Source organism: Leopardus geoffroyi, chromosome D1 (assembly GCF_018350155.1).
Source record: "Leopardus geoffroyi isolate Oge1 chromosome D1, O.geoffroyi_Oge1_pat1.0, whole genome shotgun sequence".
NCBI classification, from domain to species: domain Eukaryota; kingdom Metazoa; phylum Chordata; class Mammalia; order Carnivora; family Felidae; genus Leopardus; species Leopardus geoffroyi.
The window spans coordinates 15,201,321-15,226,310 of NC_059329.1; the positions used below are offsets into that span (position 1 = coordinate 15,201,321).

Sequence of the window (24,990 nt, forward strand, 5' to 3'; positions counted from 1 at the left end):
ATTTTAAAAGGGGAGAATGTGGACTTGACAGCTGGGGAGGGGCTTGCATTCAGCTTCAGACTCCCCTAAGCTCATGGCAGGACCCTCCCACCCAAGAGCCAGCCAAACTGGGATTGAGGAGCTAAGTTTGGGACCCTCTGCCTGCTCTCCGGGGGCTAGGCTGCTTCCTCCCGCCTGGGGGCTGAGTGACACCCCCCTCCCCCTCAACCCCTGATAAGAGCTCTGATACTGGCTCACTCTCCTATTAGAAATATTCTGGGGCGCCTGGGTGGCTCAGTCGGTTAAGCGGCCGACTTCGGCTCAGGTCATGATCTTGCGGTCCGTGAGTTCAAGCCCCGCGTCGGGCTCTGTGCTGACAGCTCAGAGCCCGGAGCCTGTTTCAGATTCTGTGTCTCCCTCTCTCTGACCCTCCCCCGTTCATGCTCTGTCTCTCTCTGTCTCAAAAATAAATAAACGTTAAAAAAAAAAAAAAAAAGAAATATTCTGGGTGGGGGGCGCCTGGGTGGCTTGGTGGGTTGAGCGTCCGACTTCGGCTCAGGTCATGATCTCACCGTCCGTGAGTTTGAGCCCCGCGTCGGGCTCTGTGCTGACCGCTCGGAGCCCGGAGCCTGTTTCAGATTCTGTGTCTCCCTCTCTCTGACCCTCCCCTGTTCATGCTCTGTCTCTCTCTGTCTCAAAATTAAATAAACGTTAAAAAAAAAAAATTAAAAAAAAAAAAAAAAAAAAAAGAAATATTCCGGGTGGCTCAGTTGGTTGAGCATCCGACTTGGGCTCAGGTCATGATCTCGCGGTTTGTGAGTTCGAGCCCCGCGTCGGGCTCACTGCTGTCAGCGCGGAGCCTGCTTTGGATCCTCTGTCCCCCTGGCTGTGCCCCTCTGCTTGTGCCCTCCCCAAAATACATACATATATATATTTTTAAAAAAGGAATATTCCGTGACGCCCCACCCACCAAGCACAAGCCTCAGTACCAGGGGACGGGGATCTCACCGGTGACACTTTGCGACAAGGCATGTTGTATGTAGGGTTGAGAAGCTTAACGTGTCTACCACAGCTTTGACAAGGTTCTCCAGCCTTCCTCGGAGGATCTGTGGCTTCAGCAGCCCCTCCCAAAGTGGAGAGCTCTGACTTTTAGAGAGATCTTCCTGGGTCACAGTTGGTCTCTTCTAGGCTCCCTCCATGGGTCCTGGTTCTACTCACGAGAGCCTCACAGAGCTATCCTGAGCCCGGGTCACTGCCACACTGCCACACACACTGGAAGGGAGCTGTCGTGCCCTTCAATGTTTCTGCAGCCTAAGCAGCGTAGGGGTTTGTGTTTTAGTATTTATTTAAGATGGTTTCAAATAACTTCGTCAATCTGGGTGATCTCTTGTTTCTTAATAAACTTTGGTTCATCTGCACATCTCCTAATCTTCCCGCTCTCCCATACACCTTTATATAGGACTAGACCTACTATGTGCCACCACTTGGCCAAGTGGCCGGGACCTAGCAACTGGCCTCGCGTGACCAGCGCAGGAGAGGGCTGGACTGCCAACCCCCCCAGCCCAACATGGTTTGCTTCCTACAGGGGACAGAGCGGGAGTAGAAGGCAGCCCCATCACGCCATGGTCTCACACTCGACTGGCACTCAGCCAGCGCCCTGGTCTTGTGTCTGTGAACCGCTGTGAGGACACCTGCCGTCTCTCCACCCTCGGACACCTGGCTGTTGTGGGCCCACACCTGGGATGTCACATGGCTCCCCCGGTGAGTGACGTGTTGTTGGCCCCCCCCCCCCCCCCCCGGGTGCATGCTTGGCCATGTGGCAGGATGCCAGTCCTCTGGACCCCCGCCGTGCCCCTCCGGCACACGGACCACACCTCACAGACCCCCGCTCAGTGCTGTGGGTTAAGAGACGCGGAGGAAAGTGGGAGGGAGCCCAGCCCTGCTGCCGACAGTCGGAGAGGACCCGGGGGAAGCACAGAGAAAGCCTGGCTTCCCCGCCAGACTCTGAACGTGCCGTTTTGTCTCCATGTTGTGACATCCCAAAGTCAAATGCGGAAGCTCTCCCGTGATTTATTATGTAACTGGGACTGGAATGCAGAAGTATGGGAGGGTGCTGCTGATCAGAAGTACCCGGCCGGGGGCGTGGTGGCGGGGTGAGGGAAAACAGGAAGGACCCCCGATCCGGCACCAGCAGCTTGGCCCCCGTGATCTCGCAGCTCCCCGCACCCCAGGAAGACGGTGCATTTGGTCCTACTGGAATTCGAAGCTGGGAAGGGGTGCTGCGGTGATGTGGTGGGGAGCTGGGGTTTCTATAGCAACAAGCAGCTGCTGCATCTGATGTTTCACATCCTTCATTGTCCTCATTTCCCCCCTCCCTTCCCCCCTTCTTGTGCATATTTAATTGCAGTAACGTTTCCAGACACAGTGTATCGTTCCTCCTGAAACAAAGGCGGGCCGGCCGCAGCCAGGGGGATGCACAGTGCTGGAGAGAGGGGACGGAGAAATCAGGGTATTATGTTAATCCCCCCTGGGGGCGGGGGGGGGGGGCTTGTGCAACATCAGTTCTGCATGTTTGATGAGAATCAGATGACGGGCCCTGCTGGGGAAGGGAAGCAGCAAGAGGCCTGTGGAGTGAGCGGCAGGCGGCGTTGGGCGGGGGAGGCACAGCCAGCTGGTGGGGGGTTCAGAGGGGCCACAAAACGGCTGGCTCTCCGATGGGGTGCCCTGGCAGTCGGGCAGCCCCCACCCTGCACTCCAAATGGGACCAGCCATCCCTGGAATGGGTAGAGGAGCAACTATCCTATACCCTGGCCCCTTCCGCCAGGGGGTAGGCTGGGTCCAGCCGGAGGAAGGACAGAGTGGCAGCCGGGACCACTGGGTCCAGCTTGCATCCTGAGGCCACGTGGGAATGCGTGTCTGGGGTCATGTTTGGTCGACACCAAGATGAGGAGGTACAAATGGCATTTCGTGGTCAGGGGCCAGCAATGCTGGATATCTTGGGTAATAAATACTGTCCGACCCCAAATGCCAGTAGTGTCCACATGGGTTTACGCTGCAAGATCACTTTCCCTTAGGTGCCAAGCTTGGGACATGAGACCGTGTGCAGAGGCGCCCGGGTGGCTCAGTTGGTTCAGCATCCGACTCGCGATTTCAGCTCAGGTCACGATCTCGCGGTCGTGGGGTCGAGCCCTGCATCGGGCTCTGTGCTGATAGCCAGGAGCCTCCTTGGGATTCTCTGTCTCCCTCTCTCGCTGCCCCTCCCCTGCTCGTGTTCTGTCTCTGTCTGTCAAACTAAATAATTAAGCGTTAAAAAAAAAGGACTGTGTCTAAACGTGGACACTCTGCGGTTGATGCTGCTTGCGTGTCACATGTCAAAGGCCGTGGCTCATCTGTGAACGGGCCCATGACCAGGAAAGTGCTGCGTGTGGTTAAGGAAACATTTCTTTTTTAAAAAAAAAATTTTAATGTTTATTTATTTTTAAAAAAAAATTTTTTTTTTCAACGTTTATTTATTTTTGGGACAGAGAGAGACAGAGCATGAACGGGGGAGGGGCAGAGAGAGAGGGAGACACAGAATCGGAAACAGGCTCCAGGCTCTGAGCCATCAGCCCAGAACCCGACGCGGGGCTCGAACTCACGGACCGCGAGATCGGGACCTGGCTGAAGTCGGACGCTTAACCGACTGTGCCACCCAGGCGCCCCAATGTTTATTTATTTTTGAAGGAGAGCGAGACAGAGCATGAGTCGGGGAGGGGCAGAGAGAGAGGGAGACGCAGAATCCGAAGCAGGCTCTGGGCTCCGAGCTGTCGGCACACAGCCCGATGCGGGGCTCGAACTCGTCAACCAAAGATCATGACCTGAGCCGAAGTCGGACGCCCAATCGACTGAGCCATCCAGGCGCCCCTCTTCTTTTTACTACTACTAAAAATACTCCACCTGCTTCACCATCCTTCTTCCAGGTGATCTGGAGCAGGCCTCTCCTTTTTTTAAAGCTGCATATTTACCAAGTACCTAATACATGTCAGGGCAAGGATTTTATACACACTATCTTATTCAATCCCCACAACCCTTTGCAATGGATACTATTATTTTTACTAACCAAAGCACAGAGAGGTTAAATAACCCACCCATAGTCACACAGCTAATAAGTGGCAGAGCCCAGATCGTGAGTCTACTTCTTACGCTCTTCCAAATCTCGGTGTCGACTGAGTCTTCTAGAATAGCAGCACCTCTCATAGGAACATATGGTCAGCCAGCCTCTGCTTGGCCGCTTCTGTCAGTGGGGTGGTCACTACCTTACAAAGGAACGCGCATCCGTTCAGTTCAGTTTGGCTTGATTTATCAAGTCTTTCTGGGGCACCCCTCAGTCCTGGACTGGGCTCCCTGGAGAGGTCTTGGACCTAGTCTCTGCTCTTTGGGATTCCGCAGTTAGAAGACAATGTCCTACCGCCAGGAAGGGGCCCGTTTGGGGGCTGCTGAAGGGTGGGGAGGGGATTCAACGGAGGCCACCGGCGAGAAGAGGAAGATTAAGAGGGGCCAAGCTAGCTGGTGTGGTTGGCCGAGCCCGGGACTGGATTTCGGAGACTGGATTGGAGTCCGGGCTCTGCCACTAATGATGGGGTGTGTCCTGGGTTGAAGAGTATCTACCCCATCCCCCCTCCCCCCGCCCCTGCCAAATTAATGTCTACTCAGAGCTTGTGAATGGGACCTTATTGGAAATAAGATCTTGGCCAACACAATCAAGTTAAGGTGAGGTCATACTGGATGAATGTGGGCCCCGAATCCAGTGTGTTTTTCTAGGAACAGGGAAACTTGAATACAGGCACACGACACAGGGAGAAGGCCATGGTTAGACAGAGGCAGAGATTGGAGCGATGCGTCTGTAAGCCAACAGACTCAGGCATTGCCAGCAACCCCAGAAGCTAGGCAAGAGTCGAGGAAGACCCTCCTCCAGAGCCTGAGGAGGGAGCACGTCCCGCCCACACCCTGATTTGGGACTTCTGGCCTCCAGGACTGTGAGGCAGTAAATCTCCCTGGGTTAAGCCGTCTGGTTGTTGCAATTTGCTACGGGAGCCCCGGGCAACCGACACAGGGTGACCTGAGGGGAGTCCGGTCATCTCCCAGGCCCTCAGGTGTCCCGTCTGCAAAAAGAGGAAGAAGGTGGATCCGGTGTGTGTCTTTAAGCATGCCTATATGTTAGAATCATCTAAGGAGCTTTTAAATTAAACTCAGAATCTCTGGGCGTGTGGCCTGGAAACCGGTATCCAAAAAAAAAAAAAAAAAAAAAAAAGCTTTTCGGCTCATGTAATGTGCAGCCAGGGCACAGAACCACTGGGTGAGATAAACTCCTGGGGCCCCTTTGCTCTGACAACTGATGTCTCTATGATGGCACCAAACTTTGGAGTCTCGCTGCTCCTTCAGGAAAAACAACTTAATAAACGGGACTTGTGTCCCAGAGCTGTTGGGAGGGTCAGACGAAATACAGCACGCAAGGGTCCCCAGCACGAACGGCCCCACCTCAAGGAGGTGAGGGGCTCTCAGTCCCCGTGGCCAGGCTTCCTGCAGATTTCCCCCCTGCCTTCTTCCCCAGGAGCTTGGGAATAAAGGGGACCCTCCTCTGCAATTCGGAGGCCCCGCACACAGGTGCTAAGGGAGCCAACGGCATCTTCTCTTTTTCTAAAAGGTCAGAGAGCCAGGCCTCAGAGACTCCTGAGAGCTGCAGGAGCCTCGGAGAGAGGATGATAGAAACCTCGGGGCTCCTGGTGGCTCCAGAGGGCTGTGAGGGGGAACCGCTGCCCTCTGCAGAGGTGCGGCCTCTCTCTGCTCTCAGAGGCAAGTGTGAGGGGAAGTTTGGTGGGGAGAGGGTGCCGGGCAGAGGAGGAGGAAGGACCGAGGGTTTTTCGGGAAGGTGTGAGCTGGACGGGTCCTACTCAGGCCTACTCCGAATGCCACAGGGACAGCAGCTGCCGAACTGGCTCCTGCTTTGGCCCCTGCCCCTCCCCCAACCGTGCCCAACCCGCAGCCAGAGTGATGCTCTATAACCCAAGTCGGATTATGTGGCTCCTTTGCCCCAAACCCTCCAATAATTTCTCATTTCACTCAGTGCTGATGGCCAAATAGGTGCCCTAGAAATAAATCTTTCTAGAGTGAATGAAAGAAAGAATGAATGAATGAATGAATGAATGAAACTTGCCCAAACTCTAAGGTAGTTTTATCCCCATCCCACTCACGAGGAGACGGCCACCCAGAGAAGTCAGATAATTCTACCTCCTCCAAGAAGCCTTCCCAGATTAGCCCACTCCCATTTCTGAGTGTTTCTACATCTGGCAAACCTCTTGCCCTGCTCATCCCTGTTCCTGCTGTATTCCGCCAGATTTTTAAAAAGGATTCCTTTTGAGGATTCAAAAGTCAAGATGAAGCAGCATGGTGGTTCCTGGAGATAATATAAATAGAATTACCACGTGATGCAGTAATTCTACTTCTGGGTATATACCCGGAAGAATTGAAAGCAGGTTCTTAAACGGATGTTCTCTCACCTATGCCCATAGCATTCTTCGCTGGAGTCAAGAGAGAGAAACAACCCACGGGTCCCCTGATGGATGAGTGACAGAGAGAAGATGGTAGGGACAAACGATAGAATGTTACGTGGCCTTAAAAGGGAAGGAGGGGCGCCTGGGTGGCGCAGTCGGTTAAGCGTCCGACTTCAGCCAGGTCACGATCACGCGGTCCGTGAGTTCGGGACCCGCGTCGGGCTCTGGGCTGATGGCTCAGAGCCTGGAGCCTGTTTCCGATTCTGTGTCTCCCTCTCTCTCTCTGCCCCTCCCCCGTTCATGCTCTGTCTCTCTCTGTCCCAAAAATAAATAAACGTTGGGGAAAAAAAAAAATTAAAAAAATAAAAAAATAAAAATAAATAAAAGGGAAGGAAATTCTGACGCAGGCTACCGTATAGATGAACCCTGACTACACTGTGCTAAGTGAAATAAGGCAGTCGCAAAAAAGGAATACCGTCTGCTTTCACTGATATGAACTACCTGGAGCAATCAGCTTCACACAGACAGAAAGTAGAATCACGGATGCCAGGGGCTGGGAGAAACGGGGAGTGGGTGTTCCACGGGTACCGAGTTTCAGTTTTGCGAGATAAAGCTGCCCTTAAACACGACTGGACTTTAGGCTGGGCTGAAATTCTACTGACATTAAAACTCAACACTTAAAACTGATTAAGATGGTAAATTTTATATTACGTGCACTCTACCACAATTAAAATAAAAAAAAATGTTATTGTTATTTTTTTTTAATAGACTCCATGCCTGGCATGGAGCCAACATAGGGCTTGAACTCACAACCCTGAGATCAAGATCTGAGCTGAGATCAAGAGAACCCAATGCTGGGGGTGCCTGGGTGGCTAGGTCGGTTGAGCGGCCGACTTTGTCTCAGGTCATGATCTCACGGTTCGTGGGTTCGAGCCCCGCATCGGGCCCTGTGCTGACAGCTCAGAGCCTGGAGCCTCTTCAGATTCTGCGTCTCCCTCTCTCTCTGCCCCTCCCCAACTCACACTCTGTCTCTCTGTCTCTCTCTCAAAATAAAGAAACATTAAAAAAAAATTAAGAAAAAAGAGAGTCTGATGCTAAACTGACTGAGCCACCCAGGTGCCCCTAAAATAAAAAAAATTAAAAAAAAATTAAAGTCAAGATTATAAAGAATTGGGATGAGTGTCTTTACGAAGTAGTGAGTTTCCGGTCACCAGGTGTATTTAAGGAGAGGCTGAAGAGACACTTGGCTGAGATACAGCAGAGAGAATTTAAGCGTTGAGTAAGAGAAACAAATTGGGTCGTCTTTAAGGTCCCTCCCTTCCCAGATATGTATAAATTCCTAGCTTAAAGAATGGCAGAGCTGCGAGACTTCTTGGAGATCAGCTGCTACAGTGGTTTTTAAATCAGGTACATGTGCTCATCACCACCCCAGGACTCTGGCTGTGGTTATTCCTCCGTGCCTGAAATGCTTTTTCCTTGACTCACCCCCGGCCCCGTTCAGGTCTCTCAGTTCAAGTGCCAGCTCGTTGGAGAAGCCTTGCCTGACCCCCTCTATCAAAATTAGACTGTGCTCCGCGTCCCTGCCCAATTCCTTACCCTGCCTGTTTGTCTTCGGAGCACGTGGTGTTTCTCGCTGACAGCAAGGAGTTATTTTAGTATCCCCGCTCCAGAACATGGCTGGCACATAGAAGATATTCATTGCACACGGAGGGAATGGAGGGACCCCGGTAGGAGAGGAGGCACCGCCCGTGGAGTGAGACATCAGGCTCTCCAGCCTGGTGTCCTGTCCCGAGGTCCCCCACACCCTGGGGTCTCTCCCCTCTTACCCACGGCTGCCATACTGTCATGGCTTGGGCCACTGCTCCCCCCTTAGCTTCCCCAGCTCAGCTGAGTCCAGGCGGGACATTAAAGCAAGACTGATGATGGTTTGGAGCTAACACAGGGATGTAAACAGACAAGGACGTGGCTGGGCAATCTGGAGAATAAACTGTGGCTGACTCATCTTCAGAGGGTGGCCCCTGCAGGGAGTGACCTCACCTTCCCAGGAACTACTCAAGCACATGGAGACCCAGGGCAGCCGGCCCAGGGAGAAGAAGGGACAGAAACAGCCCCTCTGCAGCGTGCCTGAGGCTGGCCTTCCACTGCCCTTCCCCGACCCAGGACCTACCTCTCCCTTAGCTGATTGGAGGGGAAATACTACCCTCGCCTGGAGGAGAGACCACTAACAACAGAGGTCACTGGTTCCAGGATGGAACCCCATTAGGGTCCCGGGGCCAGCTCTGAGACCAGAGGTAGGCAATGCAGTGGTGAAGGCCGAGAGGCGCTTCGCCCCTCTGTGGGCAGCAGCAGAACTGAGCTGCCGTGGGCGGGGCCATCTCTCCCTGCCTCCAGATGCTAGAGGTTCCCACGGCTGGGGCCTTTGAGGAAGGCGACCCGTGTCCAGGAACCCGTAGCGGTGAGCTTCCCCTCTTGGGCCCTTTTGGGCATCCCTCATGGGTAGGGTCTGCTTGGGCTGGGAGACAGATCCAGGCCTAGCTGGCAAAGCGTCTTAAATCATTTTATAAACTCAGCAAGAAAGACACCCCAAAGTGCATGAATCAGTGAGCACCCATGTGCCAAGCGCGTTCCCACATGGCCCCTCTCTTAAGCGTCATCCGCAGCCCATCACCAGCAGCACGAGCTACACCTCTTGCTTTACGGATGGGGAAACTGTGGCTCGGGCGGGGCCCAAGTTCAAGTGATGCATCTAGTGAGTTCAAGAGGCAGGATTCCCGCCTGGGTCTCCTGAACCAAACCAGAACCGCTGTCCCGAAGCCCAGCTGCCAGGAGGGTGTGTGCTGTAATCTGGAGGGGGCTGCCCAGAGCCAGGAGGTGGACTTCTCCAACCCTTCTGGCTTCTTCCAGAGGCGGCTGCCCTGTCCCTGGCCGGGACCAGCGTGGTGGGCGAGCAGGGAGGTGAGGGATGAGATGAGCCCAGCACCAGAAGGCATTACAGTCCCGACTGCAAGAACGGACGCACCGTGTCCCCCAGGAGGCTGCTGGGCAGTGACGTAAGAGGTCAGGGGCATCCGGCAGCGGAGGCCTCAGACCTAGGCAGCAAAGACGCCCTGCCATGTCGGGGTGCCCTGTGTCAGCAGGAAGGCGTGATCGGGGGCTGGTGGCTGCATGTGTCTGTGACAGAATAGAGCGCGTGTCCTGTCACGTGCACAACGTCAGGTGCGCTGGCACAGGCCGGTGGGGCATCGCAGGGGCCAGAGAAGGGGCTGGCAGCTCGGGGAAGTGCATACTTGGGGTCAGAAATGGGAGGTTTGAGACCTGCCCCCTACCAACCGTGTCGCTTTAGGAAAATCCCTTCACCTTTCTGGGCTTCGGCTGTCTCATCCCCTAACCGGGGATGCTGACCCCTGGTGTGCTCGGCTCACAGCATTCTTTTGCAAGGTCCACGTGACAATGTGTACGAGAGGGTGCTGTGGCATATACCACACTATACGTGTGTAAGGGATTACTACCGTAATACGAAGTATGCAAATAGCACACGCAAGTGTGCAAATATGAAGTATCACAAATGCATGCGTGATTATGACATATATGTGGAGCACAGGTATTTTTGCAGGTATCGCGTTGAAGGAGCGAATCCTGGCTGTAGAGATGCTTCTGGGACGATGCCTCTCAGCTGCTGGAGTTAGAGAAGCTGCTGCTTCCTTCCCGAAGCAAGAAACCCAGAAGCTGAGGGAGGGGTTTTCAACCCTGCCCACACCCCTCACCCCTCCAAGCAAGGTCTCAATCCACAACAGGGGTATGGAGTTGGGGACGGAGGGAGGTGGGAAGAAACGCGCGCGGCTTTGCACCGAGAGCGGGACTTGGCTAGGGTTAGAAAAATCCTTCATTGTGCCCTGGAAAAGAAGACACACTTAGCCTGCCAAGGCCCAAGTTTGTTTCTGGGGCAGCCTCAGGATGCCAGAGCCTTGAAGGGCCTCTCTCGGCCCCCAGGGCCGTCCCAATTCCACAAGAGTAATTGCGATCAATACAGGTTATGAGTTACAGCTCCATCCAATAGAGATTTACAGCGACGATGTGGTCAGCCTGCAGCTCAGAGGTGAGCAACACAGCCCAACCACAGGCAAACTCTTCCCTCCCGGGCTGTCTTCCCCTCGGGGCAGGGTGGGTGGGGGTGGTTGATGCTTCTGGCTGGTAGAATTAGCCCTGCCTGGGGGTCTGGCACCAGGCGCCCCTGCAGGAAGCTATTAGGGCCAGCTCTGCCCAGCTGCTTCCTTTTATTCCTTCCTGTGTCTCCTGCTGATGGTGAGACCCTGGGGGTACCTGCCAGCCTGGGTTTGAAAAGCCCCAGGGAAGCCAAGGCCCATTCTGCCTCGGACTCTGGCCTCCCAGGATTGTAAGCCCCCCACCCCAAGATCCCAGGAGAGATTTGCAGCAAGGTGGACGGCACACAGCATTTGAGTCAGGAATTTGGATTCAGGTCCCGACCGCTAGTGCTGGCTGGCTCTAAGTCCTAGATTCTCCCTGTTATGGGCTGAATTGTGTCCCCACAAAATTCCTATATGAAGCCTTAATCCCCAGTGTGGTTGTATTGGGAGACAGGGCCTTTAAAGAGGTAATTAAGGCTGAGTGAGATCATAAGGGTGGGGCTCTAATCCAATATGATGGTGTCCTTATAAGTAGAGGGAGAGATGCCAGGGACGGATGCACACTGAGGGAAGACCGCGGCGGGGACACAGCGACAGGGCAGCCATCTGCAAGGCAAGAAGAGAGGGCTCAGGAGAAACCAAACCCGCCACTCCGGTCATTTTGTTACGGAAGCGCCAGAAAACGAATACACCCCTCCTCCAGACATGCTGTTCTCTGAGGGCCCTTCCAGCACTAAGATTCTCGAGTCGGGATCTGCCGTGTGAAGATAGCGGGGTGAGGACTTTAGGGTAGGAACGGGGAGGAGGACAGAGGCGAGCTGGTCCTGAAGGTCGTCGGGCATGCCACACAGGTTGGGTGTACACAGTGAGAGCATGAGGGGCGGGGACTGAGCCAAGACCCCCTCCGTGGGCATTGGGTGCCAGAAGCAGCGATGACGTGGGCGGGGAACCGGCCCTGGGCGTGGGCCTTGGATCCCAGGGAGGGCCTCGTCTGCACTTGCTATCAAACATCCAAATCTGATCCACCCAATGGATCCACTGCATGGAGTGAGGCACAGAGGGTCACACAGCTCGTCCGGGCCCGCTGCCCTTTCCCCACGGATCGGAAGTCGGGCAGGGCACGCACCTCTGGGTTGCGAGGGGGACTTAGAGGGACGGGCGGTAGGACTTCTTCTGTGAAGCTTGCATGGGGTACGTCGAGCCAGAAACTTTGCCCTGTCTCCAGCTGGCAGGAGGCACAAGGAAATACTCAGGCGAGGGTTCCAGTGGGCAGCTAAGCCAGAGCCTGCTTCCTGGCGCAAGGGCTCCCAGGTGCTGGGGAAGGCACCATGGCCCCCAAATCTGATGCCAGGCTGGGCTGGGCTTGGCATGTCGGGCTCCTGGGTGGCACCATGTACCACGTGTGTTCCCAGGGGCCCTGGGGACAGGCCTATGCCCTTCTGTCTCCACCACTACCCCCGTAGGTGAGAGGGTGAGTGTCAGAGCGGAGGGCACAGAACTCTGGAGGGGTGCCGACCTTATCCTATTCTCACGGGGGTGTGGCTCAGACTCAGTTTCTCCCGCAAGGCGGGAGGGTCCCAGAGCTGCCCACAGGGGTCATTTTTTCCCTAGGCTGAGTCAAGCCACGGGCCAGGCTTAGCTCCAGCACGTGGCTGACTTTGAACTAGGCACACTGAGGCGGTCTCCTCATCTCCACGCCTCATACCTCTACCCGGCCATGGTCTTCCAAGAAGGGATGAGACGTTGCTCGGAAGGCTACCATGGCCTAGAAATGTCATCTAGGGGAGTCTCTCTTCCGGAAACACTTATGCAGAGGCAGGCCTGGTGGGGCTGGGAGAGGAGAAACCCGGTTTTGAACTTGCTGGGTGACTTCTGACAAGTTGCGTTGCCCCTCTGGGCCCGTTTCCCTAAATGATGAACAGGGGGATGGAACCATTTGGTCTTGAAGATACTTCCCAAGCCTTGTGATTCCTTGTGATTCTACGATTTCCCTCCACTTGGCTGGACAAGGGTGGGTGTCTCTCTTTTTAACCCCACCTTGGTCAGAGCTCTGAGGGGTGCTGAGCGCAAGAGACAGTACGGACTCAACCCTCCAGGGCCAGAGTCATCTACACGGATACAGCAGCCCCTGACCCCCGCTGTCGCCCTAGCCTGATCATGCCAAGCTGCCACCACCCAGGACTCCCCATTTCTGCCCTGTAAGGGAGATTAGCCGGGTCCCCGATCTTGATCTCTGCCTGTGGCCTCTACAGGAGATGGGGTCACTGGAGGCACAGGAACCTGAGGTCTCACGAGGACCAAGGAAGGTGACGGCACGATGGAGCAGAAAAGGCCCCGTCTGGATTCAGAAGGGCTCGGATTCGAAAGTTTCCCTTCCTTGCTGAAGGTGCTGGGGGAGCCATTGGACCTCTTCGAGCCTACCTCCTGTGAGAATGAGATGGGTCAGTGAATACACCCAGTGCGATACCTGCTGTGCAAGAAGGAGTCAGTTGGAAGTTGCTGAATGACGGAATGAGTTAATGAATAAACAAATGTAGGACTGTCGTAGCGGCGGGGGTGGGGGCCCTCACCGCCTGACCTGGGCCTCAGCCTCCAAGCGCAGGGGGCTCTGACCACTCCCACCGCCTCCAGCTGCCCACAGGCTGGCCTCCTAAGCAGGCAGGAGGGTGTGGGTTCCCAGGGAGGGACCAGGCTCGGCTCCCTGGGGCTCCGGCGGAGCAGATTGACTGCTCTGGGCCGCTGAGACCCAGAAGGGCGTCAGCACTGTCACTGGAGCGCCCCCAGGGACCTGCAGCTCACAGGGGGCACAAGGATGAAAGGACTCGGGAAGGGGAACGAGCCGGAGAGCCCGGGTGGAGGGAGACAGAGAGCAGTGGCCGGCTTCCTCTCTCCCTGAGTCCTTTTCTCCAAATACAGCTCTCTCCTTCTCTACCCCAGGATTAGCACACATCTCTCATTCTCCTATTGCAACAAGATTTTATTTCTAATTATGTTGTAATGAAACTGGAGCACTCCCCGGCTTCCTTTCAAATGACTTGTACACACAGTGCCGATCGGATCCTCCTCAGCCCCATTGTAATAGCATTTTCCTGACGTTCATTAGACATGCATGAGAGGGGCGCTTTAAGAATAGCATCGCATTTAAATGGATTTGCTGAGAGAGGAAGATGAAAAAGAGAGAGGCGAGGGGGGAGGAGGGAGAGGGAGAGAGGTCTGTTGAACAAGCTACAAAAACAAGATGCCATAATCACAGGGTGCCGAAATAAGCCTCTTTCCTCCCCGTCCTCCTCCGGCTGGACATGGCACAGCTCAGCCCGAGAGGCGGCCTCCCAGCCTCCCGGAAGCCCCCACCCCCACTTTTATGTCACCCACTGGGGGGGCTTCATAGCTCCTCACTGCTCCATGTGTCAGATGCTCGTGGCGTAATGGAAATAACTATTATTACGATTTGGGAAAGCGGCCTTGCTTCTACAGAACCCCGGTCACCAGGCGGCCCGCAGGGAGGGGGACCCTGGGTGCTTGGACCTGGGGGAGGTGGATGGGGATGCCCCCCCCCACAGGGCTCGCCTCGAAGGTGTGGCTCCCACCTCCTGCTCTCCACCCTCCCCTCTGTGACCACGCTGCATCTCGAACCCCCATGGGCCACTGAATAGCTGGGGTTTTCCTTGTGCCCTGGGTGGCTCTGCGGTGATGGACGGAGTAGGAGACCCGCGTTCTGACCCCCTGGTCCTTGGAGGCCTCGCTCGGGCCCCACCCACCTCCCCAGCGAGCACTGGCTGCAAGTGCGTGTACCACGACGGGCCGCCTCTCCATCCCGGCCCCCTACTATATGTCCATACCTGCGTGTGGCCTCATCTAATTCACGCACCTTGCTACAGCCACGGACATCTGATCCCACCGAGGCTTCCTATGTCTCTCAGGATAAAGACTAAAATCCTTACCAGGGCAGCCAGAACCCAGCATCCTTCCCCTGACCCCACGTAGCGCCATCTTGGTTCCAACTCCAGCCACACTGGCCTTCCTCTGCTCCTCCAGAAGTCCCACCTCCTTCCTCCTCCAAGCCTGGCTACTTGGGACACCTGCCCCCTTCCTTCCTAGAGTTCACTCTGGCCACCCCCCTGCCAGAGCTCGGCTCATTTTCCCTTCCTCAAGATGACCTTCCCCACGAGTGTCCCATGTCCTGATTCCCTGCACATGGTCACAGCTGTGATGGAATGTGTGCCGAGTCACTAGAAGCCCAGAGGCCTGGCAGGCTCCTTGAGGGTCCCGGCCACCCCTGTAGGCCCAGCCCTGGCTCAGAACAGGTGGAGGCTCAGAACAATGGGACCGATGCTGGGCACTATGCTAGGGGCTCTTCCTCATATGCTGTCTCATTTAATCCTTGCTACGGCCTTACTGAGATAGAGGTTTTTCCCTCTCCTCTAATTCGCCCCAAATCACCGAGCGGGGGCTGTCCAAATCCAAAGCCGTGCTTTGCTATGCCACTTCCTTGTGCCCCGCACTGCCCTGGACATTCCCACCAGCTCCTGCCCACAGAGAAGGCCACCAGCCTCCCTGAACCCCAACAAGGCCCTTCTGGAACCTTCTTTCTTCTGGAAGTCCTCTTGGAAAGCCCATCTAATGTAGACTTTCTCTCCTTTTCCAGACGGCGCACGGCGCCTACTGTGGGGCCACACCCTGGGACCCAGGGGGGCCTCAGGTCTCACATTTAGACTGTTTCCCTACTGGTCCATAGGAGCCATTCTGGTATTCCTGGATCGAATGCACGTTCCGTAAAGATACTGTATGCCACTCTTCCGATCCCCTGGGACACCGGGGCCAGGGCTGGGAACGCGGCAGTCGATCTGTCACCAGAAACGTGGGCGCTGCCCCCTGTGGAAGCTGTGCGACCTGGATGCAGGTCTTGGAGAGGAAGCCTCAGCCCCAGCCTCCGCATCTCTGGTGGGGTCTCAGTGAGCTGCCTCAGAAGCAGCACCTCAAGGACGCTTCCCTTCTCTGTCCCTGTCCTTCCTCCGGACTTTCTGGCGACCACTGGGTGGGTAGAGACAGAGGATGAGGAAGCTGGTCCTACAGTGTCCCAGGAGGAGGTCTGGCTGCGAGGGGCATCATACTGTGGCCTCTTGAAGCCCTCTGATGTGGCTCCGAGGGCACTGGGATGGCAGTGGAGACCATCCCTCTGTCCTTCCCATGTTTGCCTCCTGACTCACCACCCTCCACTCCAGGTGCCTGCTTGGTTCAGAGGCCTCCGGCGTCCACACGCTGCAGGGAGAGGAAGCTCCCATAATAAATGGTCAGAATCCCCGAAGGCCAAGAGCAGCTGGCAGCACCTCTGCCTCCCAGGCCCTGGTATGGCCCATACCATAGGGCACTTGCTAAAGGCCAAGTGCGTGCCAGTGAATGAGACCGTGACCTCCACGACGCTTGGGCTACTTGCCTGCCCATGACTCTGGGCTCAGTTTCGGGTTCAACATCTGCATACAGTGGTGCTCAATGATATCTGTCGAATGAATGAATGAATGAATGAATGAGTATGTGGATCTCAGCCCTTTCACCTCTGTGGTTAAGTCCTCGGGCTCTGAAGTCAGACAGATCTTGGCTCCGCGGTGTGGTCTTCTGCCTCTGCGACTCAGTTTCCTCATCTATACCAATCTCAGGGCTGGATTTGTCGCAGAAATTAAACTGCCTGGCCCGATGCCTGCCAGTAATTGTTCAAAAGACGACAGCTCTCGTTGTTATTACTACACCGCTTCTGGGGAGAGCAGAATCTACCTAACGCTGACTTCTAGCTACTGGGGAACTTGGAGTGACCGCTCGTGTAGGTGGATCTGGGTTATTCCACATCCCGTTTCCTTCTTGCTAGAGCCCCTGAAAATCCTCTGATGTTGCTCAAATAGCAGAGGCTATCCTGTTATTCTGAACACCTACCTTTTTTATTTGCAGGCTAATCATCCTGGCTGTATGGCACGCCAGGAATGCCAGCCAGGGAGCTCGTCAGGAAAGGGAGAAACGCGCACAGTCCCATCACTGTTTGCATTTTATCAGCCCTCGAAGTGAGTCTGTCTTATTGAAATGATGAAACGCACCAGCACTCTGCCCCATCTGTACCGGTCCACACGCTTCTCCCCAACGCTGTGCGATCGCAGCACCTTTAAGCTCTAAATTACGTCCTACCTGTTGGGAGCCTCCCCTCCCCCCACCCAGGCCTCCTGCCCTCTCTTCCTCCCCTAACCTGTGGTATCTGTACCCCTTGCTAGGCTTTCATGACACACTCACTTTTTGCCATTCATCTTAGAAATGCAATGTGGCTCAGTCGGTTAAGCATCCGACTCTTGATTTTGGCTCAGGTCCTGATCTCATTGAGCCCTGCGTTGGGTTCCATGCTGGGCCTGGAGCCTGCATAAGAGTCTCTCTCTCCCTCTCTCCCTCTGCCCCTACGCTGCTCATGCGCACGCATATTCGCGATGCGTTAGTGGCTTGTCTTCCTTGGTGACAGTGCGCAGGGGACGGAGAGGGGGAGGGTGGGGGGTGGTGCTTCTCATTTACGGAGTTCCATGACTGCCAGGCAGATGCTTCACACGCATTGCCTCATCGTAATCCTGGGGGGCAGGCAAGATCGTCCCCATCTTAGAGCTCTGGCAACCGGGTTCAGGGAGATAAGATACCTGCCCAAGGCCACATAGCTAGAAAACAACGCAATTGGGATATGAACCCAGATTGTCTGACTCCACAACTCCTTGAGGCCAGAAGCCTCAGATTGCCCCGTGGGATTTCCACGGGCCTGGCCTGCGAGCCCAAGGTGTGTTTACTGACATTAGCTGTGGACGATGGCCATCTTTCAGGGTGGACAGACATTAAACGAGAAGCACAGATGAAGACTACCCTAGGCTTCCTGGGGGTACATGCTGGGGACTTACTGATGACACACGCTAGGCTCTTTGTGCATGTGCCGTTCCCAGTGGTGACGCTGACCAGTGTCCTCTGAGCACAGCTCTGGCCCCGCCAGGTCCCTGGGCCCGTGCTGCTCCCTCACCTTGTGCAGAGTGGCCCCAGCACTTGGGATGCTGAGCCCCCTCACCAGACAGGTACAATGTCCCACCTCTTGCTCTCTGATGCGTTCTGATGTGGGTAATCCATCACAAAACTGCTTCCAAAATCTACCCAGATTTTGCTCTGGTCTCCCCTCTTTTGACTCTAGCAATTTCCTAGCTGAGGGAGGTGACCTCCTCCAGCCTCTGGCCTCCCTGCATCTCTGCCTCTCCCTGAACATGCCCTGCTGACCTAGAGCCTGGGCTTCCGCCCAGCACGACCCTCTTGCCCCTGGTCATGGACTATTCTAGACTTGGTCTCTTTCTCAGGATGCCTCTTTGCTCTGCCCTCATCCCTAGTGGAGGGGCACAGGACAGGCAGGACCCTTGTTTGCCTGCTACCCCTTCTTGGGATTCATCCTCTATGCTGAGCTTTCTTGTAATTAGCATTCTGGGTTGAGGGGGTCATAAGGTCCCTCTGCAAAAGTCCCTAAAGATGTATAAAGAGAAAGAAATTTGGAAGGGCAAAAGCCAGAGCACATCGGTGCAAGGAAAGAGTTTGGGATACAACTTAGGGTTGAAACAATATCTCGGTGAGTTCTAGGAACTGTATTCCCCACTCCCACCAAATTCCAGTCTTGGAAAGAGCAGAGGAGGAAAAGAGCATTCGTTGAGCACTTACTATGTGTCAGGTACTATATTTAGTGCATTACCGCAACCTTGCCAGATGGGTCTTATCATCCCCGATGTACAGATGACAGAACTGAGGCTCAGAGGGGTTGGACAAGGTGTTGTCTGCGGCACAGACCCAGGAAGTGAACCTGGGCCCAAAGCTCGACCGACGCTCTTATCCGCCTGGGCCGAACTACCTCCGCATGTCCCCTCTCTAGAGTCTTCTGAGGGACACGTGTGGGGGTGGGGAGGGGAAGGGGTTGAAAGGGAAGGAAAGGAGCACACTGGGGGCATGCATCTATCATTTTTATCATTCTTCTGCCGCCTAGGCTCCAGCTTGAGCTCTGCCTCCTTGGCCTATAAGTTAGAAGCAGTCACTGCCCCCAGAACTGGAAGCTGAGGAGGAACAGGGGAGGGGGCAGGAGGGGGGTGATGGCAGCAGAAAACCGGGGAGCAGCTGACGCTGGCAGGAGACAGCCTGCGAGGGCCTCGGTGTGATTTACCCACAAGGCCCTGGGGCCCGGCAGCTGTGGGGGGCATCCCGGCATATCAGCAGTCACACCATCAAAGAACAAGTAGGAATTAATATCCCTGAGGTGGTCCGCAGCCTCTGATACGAGCAGAAAATTACAGGACACGAGACGGGAGCATTACAGAATGAATGGGAGGGGACAAGAGATTTCCGTGGCTAATCCTGTTAACGAGACAATTTCTTATCAAGCTCATTATACTCGCGAAAGGAGGGAGCACGAGGGGGAAGAGGAGGTGGGGGGGAGAGGGCGAGGGGGCTAGCCCTGGAGAAGGAAGGAGGGAGGCAGGGAACATGTGGCACCGGAGCCCGCGGGTTCCAGGGGAGCAGGTGCGTGGCCGGCAGGCCTCTGGAGGAACAGCGCCTGCCTGTCTGTCCCTGCTCCCCTCAAAAGGGGGACAGGGGTGAACACTCTCCCTGAGAGCCACCTCCCGGCTCGGCTGTGCAAACGTCCTCCCTGCCCTGACAGCTGTCTGAACCCTCAGGTGCCCGGGAGAGAAGCAGAACCTTCCTTCCACCCTCCTTCTTTGACCCAAACCCCATCTGATCCCATCTCCCGTGGATCAGCCAGGACCATCCCCAACCTGCGCAGGCGTTGCGGAGCAGAAGGCTCCCCGGTGCCCGCGAAGCACTTTCCCATCCAGACTCTCACAGATTCCTCGCAGCCCCGCTTTCCCGTGAGCTGGACGGACGGGGAGGGGATGACAGAGCTGGGGAGTCAGAGGGCCCGTTCGGGCCCTTCCCAGCCGAGCGATTTGGGCCAATCACTTAACCTCTCTGAGCCATCGTTTTCTCATCTTGAAAACAGGTTAAATAAATTCTGCCCTGCCCACTTCACGGGGTCCTTGCCGGGATTCAAAAGGATAATGCACGCCAGAGGGCCTCACAATCTGTGAGACATTTCCGTCAAGGGGAGGGACCGCCGCAGCCACTCTGGAGCGGAGGTGACGGGATACGTGTCCTGTCGCAGGTAACAAAGAGGAGGCGGCAAAGCTTTAGCGTGAAATCCAGGGTCGTTTCTGCTGCCACGAAGTCACGCCACTACCTTGTCTTTGGCCAGGCAGTCACGAGGCAATTCAACTGGCACCAACCTGAGAGTCCGTTTATGACACTCAGTATTCTCCTAGCTGGCCTGGGGAAACCGCTGAGGTCGGGGACAAAGTCCTGATCCTCAAGAAGCTTATCATCCACTCGGGGAGGAGGAGTCAGATCCACGGAGTGATAAGAGTTCAAGCCGGGGTCCCTCCCCTATCGCCCGAAACACTCAAGCGCATGGGACTAAGGCCATGGCAGCCTGACGAGGGCGAAGACCACTGGACCGGCACCCTGAGGGAGGGTTCCACAGAGGAGTCAGGACCCTCCGTGAGGCTTAAGGATGTGTGGGGTTTGGGCAGATAAAGGAGGAGTCAGATAAACACTCAACAAACACTTATACCTGGAGCTGTGCTACGTTAGGGACGTACACAAAGATGCCAGTGTGAATAAGCCAGTCACAAAAGGACACATATTGGATGATTCCGCTGACACGAGGTACCTTGAGCGGTCAACTTCATACAAACAGAAAGTAGAACGCGAGTTGCCAGGGGCAGGGGGAGGGGGAGACGGGCACTTGTTTCACGGGGACACAGTTTCAGTTTTGCAAGATGAAAGCGAACTTAAACACTCCTGTCCGGAGATGGATGGTGGCGAGGATTTCACAGCAGCGTGAGGGTACTTAATGCCATACGCTTGAAAATGCCTACGACCGTCAACTTTTGTTGTATGTATCTTGGCATAACTTATTTTATTAAATTTTTGTAATGTCTATTTATTTTTGAAAGAGACAGAGACAGAGCACAAGAGTGGGGAGAGGCAGAGAGAGGGGAGACACGGAATTCGAAGCAGGTTCCAGGCTCTGAGCTGTGTGCACAGAGCCGGCAGCAGGGCTCGAACCCAGGAACCGCGAGATCATGACCTGAGCCGAAGTCGGACGCTTAACCGACTGAGCCACCCAGGGGCCCCTATCCTAGCATAATTTAAACAAACAATACAAAGGTAGATTCTATCTGCAAAGACCTTTTAGCCTGTGCCCTTCCTCCTTTTTTCTCGCCGTATAGATGGACGCGAGGCTCGGGGCGCAGTGGCTGTCTTGTGGTCATGAGGGGGCCAGCGCAGGAAGGGGAAAGGAACCTGCTTTCTTAGCCATTGGACCAGCCCTGAACTGCCCGCTCCCAGGCTCCCTGTTATATGAACAAACACACCTCTCCAATTTGGCTGAGTCCCTGCTCAGGACTTGTATACGTGCAGCCACATGCGGTCCCAACGGAGACCGCACCCAAAGCTCATCACCTCTGGCCGCCTACTCTTCTCACCTCCAGCGCTTCCGTGTTCCTGCTCAAGCTTCTCGGGCATGCTGGAACCTCCTACCCCTTGGAAACACCATCCTCTGTGCCTCTGGCTGCCGCAGAGGGCCCTCTTCCGTTGGAGCGACTTCCTGTTTTGGCCTGACAGCTTCCTCTGCAGCCTTCTGCATTCAGGTTGGGCATTGCCCTGGTTGGGTGCATTACCCCTTGTTCGGGCTCCCCTAGCACCCACCCCATGCCCACCCCCCTCATGGTATTTACCACTTTTTTCTAAGTTGGCCATTTTCATGCTATCTTCCCTCTAGACGGCGAGGCCCTTGAAGGTCAAGGTCTTGTTCAGGTCTGGACCCCCGGGGCCTATGTGGGTGTCAGGCGCATGGCAGGCGCTCACTAAGGACAGGTCGCCGAGAACTCTTCTGACTTGCGAGGCCTCACAATTTGGGGAGGAGGATTCACCCCCAGAAAGGACTCCCCGAGAGGAGCAGCCCAGAGGACTGAATGACGACTCCATCACAGAGAAAGTCAAGTGGAGCGGGGGCCCGAAGGACACCTGTGTGTCTGCCTCCCCGTGTGAGGATGAGGCGAAGGGGACGCCATGTGTCACGACAGAGCAAGGAGCCTTAGGAAGCAGGGGCTGCACAGGGCAGAGGGAGAGCAGGGTTTTGGGGGGCGATGAGTTTGGACACGATGAGGCCAGAGTTTGAAGGGCCTCCCTTTTAGCCTGTGCATGGGAGGTAACTGCTGAGGGCTTTGGGGAGGGGAGAGAGTGCCACGGGTCACGGCTCAGGTCCCGGAGCCAGGCGCACGGTTGGCTCTCAACCAACGTAACCAGCTTGGATTCCTGAAAAGCTCCCTGGTGGGTGCGGAGGGGGCGGGAACCAGGAGGAATCTTCTGCAGGCGTCCTGGTGCAGGATGGGGGAGGGGAGGGGGAGAGGCGAATGTGGCGTGCAGAAGCGGGGAGACTGAAGTCACACCGTCTAGGGCCAAGACCCGGCTCTGTCACTTACTGATGTCACTTTGGGCCAGTTCTCGATCCTCTGTGTCCCAGTTTCCATGTCTGTAGAAGGGCGTTCATCACAGCACCGATCTCACGGTTGTGGCATATGAACGACATGAGACAAACCATCACAAAGCGATGAGAGTGAGGCCTGGCACGTAGCAAGTGCTCAGTGGCCCTGAGGGACGATGGGGGCGAGGGGACATCCTCGGTCCCTGTGGGATGTTCAGAGACAGTGAAACCTGTGACTGGAGCTGAGAGCTATGCTGGGGGCTACGGGAGGTCCAGGCAGTTGAGAGGGGAGGCTTGAAGGGCAGAGGGTCTGAATGCCGACGTGAGGAGCTGGATGGCCTCTTATGAGCCGTGCAGGGCCACTGAAGGTTACTGGGTGCTGGCATGCAGGACAGGGGGAGGGCTTTAGGAAGGTGAACAGGGCTATGCTTATAGGGCAGGGAGGGAGAGACGGAGAGAGGCAGGGAGGGCGGAAGGGAGAATCGGACTTGTTCCTGTTCAGGCTCAGCTCCATCAACCCAAGTTCCTCCCAGTTTCCCTCATCCTCCAGCTTGGCTCTACTAGGGGGTCCCAAGAGGAAGTGGGTGCCGGGGACATGAGCAAAAGCTGGAGACAAGACACACACTATCAACATGCCCTGCATGGGATCCCCCCGATTCCAGGGTGCCGGGGCTGGGGACTCTGCCTGGTGCTGCAGCCACGCACCCACGCAGCCTGCGCGAACACCGTGAGCCAAAGAGACAGGTGTCCTCAACTCTCAGGTGAGGGGCAAGGGCCTGGATAAGCCAGCTCGTCCAGCGGGACTTTGTACACACCGGGGAAGGGTTGCAGTCCTCTGACAGCAGTTCGTCTAGAGCCTGAGAGCCTATATGCCTACATCTTCTCGGCTGTGTGCTAACCCATTTTGATTGGGTTAAGCTGGTCTAGTGGGGAAGAGGGTGCTAGTTAAAGGGGTGGTGGGTTGGCATCTTCCAAGTGAGAGGGGAGTCGTGCCTTTCCCGGAGCTGGTGCAGGGAAGGGCCAGGCCCGACAGGGCCCCCGCAGGCTAGGAGCCGGACTAGATGTTGGATGAAGTATCTTTAAAACGGGCATGAGGATGTCTTCTGAGCTCTATGTGAAGATGCTGGAGGAATTGAAAATGTGCCCAAGATCCTCTAGCGAGAGTCAAGAATCCATGGATGGGAGGTCAAGGGTGTGGAGGCTTGCGGAAGCAAGCACAAGGGCCGCGTTTAGCAGCAGAGGCCCTGACGGGAGACAGAAGGTGACCTTCTGGGCAAGTGCTTAGCACCAGCCCGGGTGCTACCCTGGAACAGACGTGGGCCTCAGGATGCCTGCTTTCCAGAGAAGAGGCTCCATCCCGCTCCTACCTGCCTTCTGTACCTCGGTAGAGCACAGACCTTGCTCAGGCTCCCTATCCTGGGGAACCAGGCCTCCTCCAGGCCAGCCCCAGCCCACTCCTCCTGCCCTCCCGCCCGGACGTACTTGGCCTCATCGAGGGCCAGGGCGCAGTGGGGCCTGGAGGGGGTGTAGCCGTGGCTTCCCTGGAGCCCCAGCCTGCCTCACTCAGCTCAGCCCCTCTCCCTGCTTTTCATCGGAGCAGAAAACAAGGGGGAGCCCCAGGCACTAGCAAAGCGTTTCGGTGCATGTGCAATTTGCATTATTTTCCGTCTCCCTCTTGAGTGGCCCTGGCTTTGAGCAGCCAGAAGGAACACCAGCGGCTCCAGCCAGAGAAGGCGCTTAGTCCAGTTTGGGCTGCAGAGTGCTGGTGGTGGTTGTAGTGGGAGGGACATTGCTCTGGGATGAGGAGAGGGGCAGGGAGAGGGAAAGGATCCCACAGGGCGTTCAGGGCCAAAAGGGTACAGGCGTAGGGTAGCGCTTCTCAAGTAGGGGTGATTGGGACCCCCGCGAAGCTACTCGGCAGCATCTGGAGACGTTGTCGCTTGTCACACTGGGTGTCACACTGGGGGGGGGGGGTGGCAGAGGCCTGGGATGCTGCTAGAAACCCTACCAGCACAAGACAGCCCCCAACACAGGAGGATCAGGTCCGAAATGCCAACAGCGCTGAGGCTGAGAAACCCAGACTGGGGGGGAATCAGAGGAAAGAGGAGAAAACCAGAAAGGAGAGGGATGGGCATCAGCTCTCGGCAGTGTCTGGCAGGCACAGGGCCGGGCTGGCTGCTGCGGAGCAGACGGAAGGAGCAGCGGCTGGCTCTATGAGGCTGAGCGGCTACCTCGGGTCCAGGTGCCTTGGGGACAGTGGCACCGGTCAGATGGCAGGTGGCCGGGCTGCGGAAGGGGACAGGGAGCTCCACGGTGGACAAAGAGGAAAAGGGGAACACAGGGAGACCCTGGGCAGGGACAGAAGTCACAGGAGGGCACTTTCAGGGGCAGAGATGTGCGGGTTGGCTGTGGTGAGTCACGGCCAGGTTAGAGGGGAGCTGGGGCCCGGGGTGGGGGGCGGGGAGGAAGCCCCTGAAAAGGCCTTCCCCAGGCCTGGAGAAGCTCCAGCCCCAGGTGAGTTCCTTGGACAGGTTTTGGGAGGGGTGCAGGCAGGATGGAAGGTGGTGAGGGCCCCAGAGAGAAGGCAGGCCCCTTCTTTAGAAGGGAAGAGGGATCATTCTGAGCAGGGACATACCCAAGAAATCAAGGACTGGAAAGGACTATATCTTATTGTGATAACGAGGATCACGTACATGGCTAATACAGCTGCCAGTTAAGTATTCTTATTTTGAGAGAGAGACAGAGAGAGAGGGATGGG

The 24,990-nt window shown here is 55.9% G+C and overlaps 1 protein-coding gene across 3 annotated transcripts in view; it reads right to left on the minus strand.

The window, feature by feature from the left end:
• The window catches only part of DSCAML1 (DS cell adhesion molecule like 1), a 349,852-nt gene that overhangs the window by 105,323 nt on the left and 219,539 nt on the right, over positions 1–24,990 (minus strand). The gene's annotated exons all lie outside the window — the stretch shown is intronic.